At 34.0% G+C, this 10,080-nt stretch overlaps 1 pseudogene across 1 annotated transcript; it reads left to right on the top strand.

The window, feature by feature from the left end:
• The first annotated feature begins 3,344 nt into the window (after positions 1-3,344).
• LOC132182261 (kinesin-like protein KIN-10C) lies at positions 3,345-8,175 on the top strand (annotated as a pseudogene). The gene is made up of 9 exons (XR_015912148.1): positions 3,345-3,436; positions 4,305-4,480; positions 4,586-4,783; positions 4,883-5,072; positions 5,157-5,362; positions 5,451-5,693; positions 5,794-5,836; positions 7,659-7,697; positions 7,950-8,175. The product of XR_015912148.1 is annotated as a kinesin-like protein KIN-10C (transcript).
• Positions 8,176-10,080: the final 1,905 nt, after the last annotated feature.

The following is a 10,080-nucleotide window of genomic DNA, read 5'->3' as shown; positions in this document are numbered from 1 at the left end:
CTCATATCATTATGTCGCCGCTAGTGATATATCAATAGTGGCGACACTAGGGTTACTTAGAAGGGGTCAATAGTGACCAAAAAAAAATTATTAGCGTCAGAGAGGTCATTAGCGGCGACCCTAAAAGTCGCCGCTATTTAGCATTACCGTTGGATTACTAGCGACCACCAAATAGCAGCCACTATTTGGTCATTAGCGTCGACTTTGGATCGCCACTAATGACCTTGTTTCATATAGTGAGTCTCACCAATCTCAAATTTGTGATTGACAATCAGATTTTTAGAACCTTTACAACATTTTCTATGGCAACCAAGCGGAATTTTTGGAATCATAACCTGACCTCAATTAGCTTTTTAGGTAAATTTAGCTATTTAGTACACTTTTCTTGCTCCAATAGATGCTGTAGAATAGAAGGTTTTCCTACTACTGTTACAGTAGACTTTTATATATTATAAGTTACTGTAGCAACTTGTAAGTAATATTTTATTACATTTTCTATTTCGTTATATTTTTTTAGTCTTTTTTCTCTCGCTATCAATTTTTTATGAGGAAAACAAGGAAATGATAAAAAACTAATAAAATAACATTTAATTAGAGTAGATAGTTAAAATAAATGTTCTTGTTGTGCTCTTATAGTTTATCGAGTAACATGTGTGAAAATTTTGAATTGTAATATATAAAAGAATACAGACGACAAAAAGAGAAGAGTACAGGATTGAGGCGTGAATGAGAGCTTTGAAGTTGAAAGAAAAATAGTATTTGGGGGAGTCTGTATCATCAATGGCTCAGAAGAAAAATCTTTGGGAAATCTTTTGTATCATCACAAAGATCACCACCGCATGAAATCCTTCACCTTCTGCTTTTTCTAATGTGTAAAAGACCTCATGGAGGAGAGAGACCAATTATGGTGGTTGGCATGTGGCTTTTAGGAAAAAATATAATTTAGTCCTTCAAACTCTCAGTCATTTTCATTTTATTTTCATAATGTTCAAAAAGTGATAAATTAGCCTTCTAAATTACCAAATAGTTGCAATTTAGCCACTTCGTTAGTTATTACCGTCAAATAAGATGAAAAATTTTGGGCTTTGATTTGTATGGTTTTATGTTTTTTAAATAAAATTTTCCTGGGCTTTGATTTTAAGGGCATTTTTGTTTTTGGCATTTTTTGTCTTTTTTTACTTTGGCGCTTTTTGGAGGATTTTTTTTTTTTTCTTCAAAGTACAGACAATTGAGTACTACACGACTGTTTTGAAGATATTATGGGGCCAATGGTCGCTGAGCTTGCAATCAATGCAGTTAAAAATATGGGGGGAGAAGTAGAGAAGGTGGTTCTACAAAGGCAATTTAAATAGTTTCCTCATGTTTGCACAATGAAGGATGGGTTTTGTGGGAAACTGGAATCTGAACTTCAGGGATTGAAGAACACATATGTAGCCTGTAGGTGTGCTCATGGCATTTGAGCTTACACAGAGAAATTCATCATATGCCAATGTTTCCTTTTATGTTAAGGTAGTTTGACATTCCAAATAATTGAATTGATCAATAAATTTCTAACAACTCACATATGATGAGTTGAAACATTTGTCTTTTTTGAAGAGTCCAATTGAATTAGAAGAATTTCCAGGAGTAGAATTTCCTGATTTGTGAAATTGACGGTTATTCAAAACCTTCTCGCCACTCTTTGCGATTGTCAGTAAAATGGCCAAAGGGGAATTTAACTAAGAAGCGTGCATAGGTCTACTTCGCAGTTGTGTATGGTCAAATCAGTAGGAATTTTTGAGAAGCCAATGTGTGGTCAAGTTAGTAACATCGCGTCCCATTTTACAGTGTTGCTGCCGAACGAAGGTATTGAAACGATAATATCATAATAGAAAGAAATAAAATTAAATTAAAAAAAATAATAAAAAAAAAAAAATAAATAAAATAAAAAAGGAAAGAAATGGAGGATAGAGAATGAGGCCCCTCGGATTTATTGCGTTTGGGATGGTGTGATGGGTTCGTTCGTGGGGTACTTGTTTTGCAGGTGCATTAGTGGTTAAATATGCCAGAAATTGTTTCATCTCCAATTAATAAGAAGAGTCAATGAATTGGGTTGTAGCACCCAGTCCATGATCTGAGCGAATAAGCAGGATATAATACCCAAATTCCCAAATAAGCAGGATAACAAACACCCTATTAAATTTCATCATTTTTAGATTTTTGTTCTTTCGTTTGCTTTTGGTGTCTTCTTTTTTTAGACATTTGCTCTTTGGTATGAAAGTCAAGACGTATCACACATTTGTGATATCATGCAGATCGAGAAGGTACAAAGAGGAATAGAAACTATTTTCTCTCCCAATCCACTCCACATCTTCCCAACGTCGAAAAAGAGGCCAGGCATATGATAACCACAAGCAGACTTATATGAGCACACACACTGGAGGAGTAAGAGAAATGTAATAATTTGAAAAAAGAAAAATACAACTAACACCTCTTGCCCAATCATCCTCACTTTTCAAACTTCTAAGCAACCAACTTTTGAAATATATACAAGATCAGTGTTACAAATATATATATATAAACACAAAGAAACACACATAGTGCAAGCGCCAGGCGTGCGGCTCAACAAACTAAGAAGTAAAAAATAAAATATTTGTTTATTTTCCATTGTTCCTCACTTTTCTAAGCAACCTAATATATACAAAGATCAGATCTGAAAAATAATACAAAATACTAACAAAACCCAAATAAAAGAAAATCAGAAACAGAAAATTATGAACCTTGGCGGCGGCTTATGAGAACCACAAGCAGACTTAATGTAATAATTAAAAAATAAATAAAATTCCTGTTTGATTACTGAAGAAAACGAAATAAAAGATGATAGGGCATATTTACAATACCCAGTTTCTAACCAAAAACCATTATGAGAATCCAAGTTCTTATTTCTTTCCTCCAAATTTTATCATCAACGAAATGACCCAGAAGATGAAGAACTGCACTGTCGAGACTTTTACTCCACGACCAGCAGCAGTAACGCTGCAAGGAGAGAATGATGTTTGCATCCGTTTGGTTTTGGTAGAAAAAAAAAAAAAAAAAATCTAACACCTAAACGCCCTGAGTGACTATCGCAAGTGTAGAAATGCCTCATAAGCTGTAAATTTAAATAATTTCGTAAGATAACAGCAGAGGTTCCCAAAGAACACAAAATAAGTAAATCCAAGATGAAGTTTCCTTATAATTATAAACAAGACCCAAATTCTGATTAACGTTTATTGAAATCAAACATAGCAAAATCCAGCCACATCATATTAGCATTTACCATAGGAAATCAAAAGGAAAAAAAGGAGAGAAAAGCTTTGTAGCCGATGGTGGCGTTGGGTATAGCTGGCTTTCGTAGAGGTGGTGGCCGGATTTCTTTCGGTGGTGCTAGTTGTGCCGCGCCCACTGCCGGCCAGCTGTACAGCTTCTGACGTGATTTCATGGGCAATGTCCTTGATTTCTTATGTGTTTCCGATTTCTATTTGGTCGATTTGTTATGCTATAGGGTAAAAGGTAAAGGTTAAAAGCCAAGGGTGGGGTAGGGGCTAGGAGTTGCTGGGCCAAGGGCTATAGGGGATAGGAGGTAGGAGTTAAGGGGTAGGGGGTAGGAGGTACGAGTTAAGGGGTAGGCGGTAAGGGATAGCCATAGGGGCTATGGGGTAGGAGTTAAGGGCTAGGGGATAAGGGATAGGAGCTATGGGGTAGGAGTTAAGGTCTAGGGGGTAAGGGATAGGGGGTAGGTGTTCAGGGGTAGAACGTAGGAACTAAACCCTAAACCTTAAATGACATCTAAAATTTAACTAATCCTAGTGAATCATTTAGGCTTCATATGGTTTGTGAGAAATGTTAAAAAAGAAAAGAAATCATTTTGAAAATCCTAGACTACTTGGATAATCAGGACCAACATAATTATTTGGGTTAGCTTGGTTGTAATGGTACACTTCTGTGCAGCTCAAAACATTTTCTAAAGTACATAAATCAAAAAATTTGATCTTTTGATTTCCTTGTTTCTTGCAACAAAGGGAGGATTAGGTGTGTTTTCTGAATTATTGTGATTTAGCCCTTGATATTTAGAAATGATCAAGATTTTCATTCCTTTGATCTTTCATCATTGAGTGGCTAATAAAATGACTCATAAGTCCTAGGCTTAGTTGAATTGAGCTTCTATTTTCTTCAAACAATGATACTTTCAAATATGAAATTTAAATTTCTTGTATTTTTCCTTTTCTTTTTTGACAACCATAGGTTTGTGTTAGGTAAGATTTCTCTCTTTTCTTCTCTTGCAGTCGTAAAGAGTATTATGACATTGATTACTGTTATGAGCGAAACGAAGACAATGATTTGATATTCGAGAGAGAGAGAGAGAGAGATAAAGCCTTTGATTTTGAGGGTTTTTGAAGGTTGTAACCCAACTATTATTACATGTGGAGCAAGAGGTAGTGGAAAGACTTATGTAATTCAGGTGGGATTTTCCTTTCCTAGTATTTTTTTTGTTTCTAGGTACTTATTAATATATCATTTTTGTAGTATATATGGTTGACTTATTATGAACTATTCAATTTTGAAGGGATCTGATGAGAAACCAGGTTTGGCAACACTAGCCACAGCTGAAATTCTTTCCATGGCTGAGAAAAACAGAAAATCAATTGCCATATCTTTCTATGAGGTTTATCAGGAGCATGTTCATGATCTTTTGGATCCAAAACAGCCAGAATTTTTGGTATTAGAGGATAAAAGCAAAATCCAATATAAAGGACTTAATCAGGCAAGTTGTATGTTGCTTTCATCAATCGACTTAGACAATAATGTAAGGACAAATTTCTTTGGTTTCCTCTTTGTGATGTTTCTTTTTTACTTCTTCCAGGTTCCGATCAAATCTATTACAGAATTTCACAAACTATATCTCAGTTGGTGTGATTCACGTAAATCAGTTCAAAAGATGGCAAATGAACTTCCTCACAAGAGCCACAAGGGTTTAATAGTACATGTATTATCTCCCAGTGAGAATGGGGACACTCATCTTGTAGGCAAGATGAATTTTGTCGACTTAGCAGGTTTTCCTAACTTTCAAAACTTAGGTTGACAATATTATTTGTCTTATTTTTTACTGCTGGTTAATGCTTTACTGCCTTTTTCAAGTTACAAGGATGCCAAAAGAAAGAGTGTTGATAGCCTTAATCTTGTTGAGAGTACCAAACTTAATAAGTCCATATATGCCGTATATAATGTCGTCTATTCATTGAATGTGAACGAAAACCATTTGCCTTACCAGGAAAGCAAACTTACTCGCATGTTAAAAGATTCGTTGAGTGGGATGAACAGAATTCTGATGATCACTTGCTTGGTAATGCTTTCAGTTTTCACTTAATTAGGCTATTTAGTTTATAGGTTTCTAAATTAGTTTTTTAATTACTTCATTTTTCATTTGGTAGAATCCATCTTTTTGCCAAGATTCTGTGTATATGCTAAGTTTAGCATCTCGGTCTTGTCAAGGCATCAGTCGAGTTACGGACTTCACAAAGAAAGTCAAAAATTCAACAAGACCATTGGTGCCTTCTTCACAAAATAGCCGACTACCTGAAAGTGTTTCCACCACCATGAAGAACCATCCTGCTTTACAATTGCATTTTTTTTGAAAATAAAGCTAGTGGTATGGCTTTCACAATCAAAGGAAGGTATGTATGGGAAAGTCTTATCTACATTAGGTTAAAATAAATTCATTCCTCATTTACATAACAAATATAAAATTAAAACATTTGTTTATTTTTTATTAAGGAAATTATTTGATGAAGCAAGTCATCAGACCAAACCTGAGAAGGTACTCGATTCTTTTACTTTGGCCTGAGAATCAAGTAACAAAGATTTTGTTCACTTTTCATTATGATTTTGTGCAAAATTTATCTAAAAATCAAGTTTTAGGCTTCTTAGTCAAGCTTTGAAAAAGCCACTAGTTTTGTTTTTGATTTGGTTGTGAAGAACTTCTCTGATATAATATGTTATGGCTTTTATATCTTAGAATTAACACCTTATTGCCCTTCTTTTCTGGTTGAAGTGCGCTATAGCTTTAGTCTTCTTACTCGTTCTAGCACCCAATAGAAAACGATCCTACCGATTAGTTTTACACCATACTCCCAATTGGGCTTTGTGCCACACAAATGGCCAAATAGACAACTGTAGGATCTTCCACTACTTCTTTTGTTGTTGTGAGCTTGAAACTGTGCCACCTTAGCAGCTGGGATTGGAACTGCTTCCATATCTTGTTCCGAACCTTTTCTATCCATATCTATATTTAGAATTAGGATGAGTGTCTAAAGACTGGAATATCTCTGTGGATCAGTTTAATTATTCAATGGACTATTAAGATTGTGGAAGCATGTAACTTATCTTAATTCATATTCTAGGACGTGTGATGCATCTGACAAATATTTAATTAGGGGAAGTAGAAGAAACTCTCCCGAATGTACCTTAAGGGATTTAGAAAATGATGAGATATAGATACATTGAAAAAAAAAAAATTCAAGTTGGAAATTAATCTAGTACACTTCTTGCAAAGCAAATTTCTCATCTAATATTGTTTATATATATATATATTTATATGGGTTTAGTTTGCTCCCAAAATTTCCATGGCACAGTTCTGTGTGCTTAATTAATTTATTTTTTGATATTTAAAGATTATAAAATCAAGCAAGCAACTAAAAATGAAATTTTTCCCAAACTATTCTCCTATTATATCGATTTACTTAATTAAACAAGCCTTCCCTAAAGATAGTTAATGAATGGTATATATTTCACCAAAAAGAAGCCATTATTAACAAAATCTTCACCTCAGTCATTTTCTTCCCATCCTCTTTCATAAGTAAATGAAGTGAAGTATCAAGACTACCTACGTAAAGATAGTGAAAGCATGTAAAGATAATGATTAAAGAGTGTTTTTTAAGAATACTACATCTTTTACTTAATGAAGCTAGATCTCTATAGCCAATTACTTGAGATCTTGAGATACAAGATCTCAATATCAACAATTTTCCAAATGCAAGCACTTGATAAGGGGAAACTTTGATATCAAGTCATAGAACTACTTGAGATCTTGAGTCGCATGATCTCAAGAACAACAATTTTCCAAATGCAAGCACTTGATAAGGGGAAACTTTGATATCATGTCATGGAACTACTTGAGATACAAGATCTAAATCTCAAGATCTCAATTTTCCAAATGCAAGCATTTGAGAAGGGGAAACTTTGATATCAAGTCATCAAACTGTTGATCTCTCATGCTACTATCATTTGATATTGCTAAAGTTTCAACATTTTTAGTAGCACCCATTTTATTTCGTACGCATCTAACACCATATAAATTTCAAGCTCTGGAGGTGTTTTGTATAGTTTATTGAGGGTTTCTGAGAATCTTTAATACATATCTTTTGCAACCCACTCAAATTCATACACACCCCCAAATATAGGGAATTGGAGAGAAGAGGGCTACCTATATTCTTCAACTTTGTGAAGAATCACTGGAACCATTTAAGAGTGTAAGTTGAAAGATTTTTAAAAGAAAAATTAATTAATTCCTTAGTTGATTTCAAACACTCATGAGACTTTTGTTTCTTTTTTTTTTAACTAAAACAATTTTTTTTTCACAGCTCGATGATCTGAAAGAGGTTGGACTTTCAGCAAAGCATGTAGTTTTCTTCTCCTTTCTTTTTATTTGGGATAAATTCTTTAATTTTTTTCTGGAAGTTTATTTTTTATTTTTGTCCATTGAGTGACATCGTCAACTACTAATTGCGTCACCAAAAAAAAAAAAAACTTATTGATTGTAAAAATCTATTTGTTCAAGTTATATAATGAAGCTCATAACTTGAGATAATAACATATTGAAAAAAGGAGGCTGCATAACTTGCTTAACTATAAGTCTTTAATTTTCTATACAGGTAAAGGGAATAATGAAAAAAGAGGCTGTAGAGCTTTTTAATGAGCAGATATATCATAAATGCTGAAGATATTACATATTTTGATTTTCGATTGGTAAATATTTTGTAATCTGGTTAGTGGCTACATGAAGATGCCTTTAAAATTGCTTTGCTCGATCTTCTTGTTTTGTGATATTTGATCATTTAAATTTTTTTTTTCTATTTTCTTTTTATGTTAAGTGTTCGATAAGGAATTTTACAAATGACACTGTTTCTTTTATTTCAAGATGAGAAGATCTTACATGCTTCGGTCGCCATTTTTTTTTAATGACATAATTACTTTCTAAAAGAATTTTTGTACTCGGATTACAATTTACAATCATGAAATAGCATGCGCTATTTTTTTTTTTTTTTTTTAAACACATTTTTTCCCCAAGAAAAATAACCTGTTATGCGTTGATACGCATAAGCGCCTATTACAAGTCATGATGAAGTGGTCTGATGAATTCTTGCCAATGAAATGTGGTTATGTTTACTTCTAGTTTTGTATGTTGGATTAGGGTTTCATCAGGTCAAAAGCACAAATCTAGCTCAGTTGGGACCCACTCCAAACCTATGAATCATCAAAATTAAGGATATTTTCATTTGAAAATGATAGCAACTAAGATTCTAAGAGCACATGTTTTCTCTAATTTTTCTTAAATTTAAAGAATAAAATTACTTTTGCTTTTATATCCAAATGCACTGTACAATAGTCTTATATTTACATATACTATTAAAATATTATTTCTTTATAAAATACAAGTTTCTTACTATCTTCACATTTTTTACAAAATTTCAATACAACCTCTAATGAAAGCCCAAAAAAAGAGAAAGAAATATTTGATTCCCATGCATTGGGAAGTACGTAGCATTCTCAATGCTTAAGGAAGCAATAGAAAAACTGTTTCATTTTACTTTTATTTTTTTTTTAAAAAAAAAAAATTAAATTAATTTTTCATTATATTTATGGAATGGAAGATGTTATAAGGAAATCCTCTACCTCCTTTCGTTTCTTTCTCTTTGTTGCCAAAAATCGGTTGGCCCTCAACAAAACGTTTTGGGCTAGAAATGAAATGGGTCCAAACAGGCCAAGCTGAAACGAAACCAGAATACTTGGGCCAGAAAAACAATGGCCTTATTGTCAATGTTCAAAATCAAATCTCAGCCCAAACCGAACCAACCCTTATTGCCTGTTGGAACAACGTGGTTTAGTGGCCGAATAGCGACTGAGCGCGGACCCAGGAGAGAGCCACTAGTCAGTGTTCAACCTATCCACGACAACCCAAGTTCATATTTGGAAAATATTGGCTAATGCATTTCTTTAGCTCCCACTCAATAACCTTAAGTTAGTTCCTTGACTTCTAAAACATCTGGTATGTAAATAAAACAATGCCTCATTTAAGTCATTAGGAAGTGGTCTGATTCATGTCAGTCAAGGAAGCATGATAGACATTCATGTTTAGTTCTGGTTTTTATAGCAATATGCCAGAGGTTTACACCAAACTTTCAAGTCACGTTACCTTTGTGATTCTTGTCTGCCTTACCATTGTGATTCTTGTTTGCCAAATTTTTAATGAAACTGCATACTCAAAACTTCTTCAGTTATCTAGTCTTCTTCCCCACTCCCTTTCAATCCTCTTTTGGGTAAGCGAAACATTTCCAAAGTGCCTACAACTGCTAAATAGGGCAGAAAAGCATTTCCACACTCAAAAAACAGTTGTCCTGCAGGCTATTGTACAGTACAAGATTATGAGAAGATATCGTTAATCTGATACTGCACATTATACCCGTTGACAGGCTTTTGATTTCCTCACAGGATTTGGTTGGGAAGAGGAAAAGCAGAGAGAAAAATATATTTGAAGTGGGAAGTGGAAAGAAAACGCAAGAGAAGAAAAAAAAAACTAAAATAAATCAATTGGGACCAAGAGAATATTAAGGTACATAATGAAGCAAGGCTTGCATTTCTGGTAGCATCTTTCTCACATTCCCAACCTTACTAGTTGCAGTATTAGCAGAGTTTACTTTGAGACCTCGTCATGGCCAACATATGTGCCTTATTTTACGGCTACCACGCTCCCAGATCTCTGCTTCTTCTAATTGTCTTGTCAGC

Source organism: Corylus avellana, chromosome 5, assembly GCF_965113065.1.
Source record: "Corylus avellana chromosome 5, dhCorAvel1.hap1.2, whole genome shotgun sequence".
NCBI lineage: Eukaryota > Viridiplantae > Streptophyta > Magnoliopsida > Fagales > Betulaceae > Corylus > Corylus avellana.
Note: the sequence above shows the minus strand (reverse complement) of the source record. Positions and strands in the feature narration are given on the sequence as shown.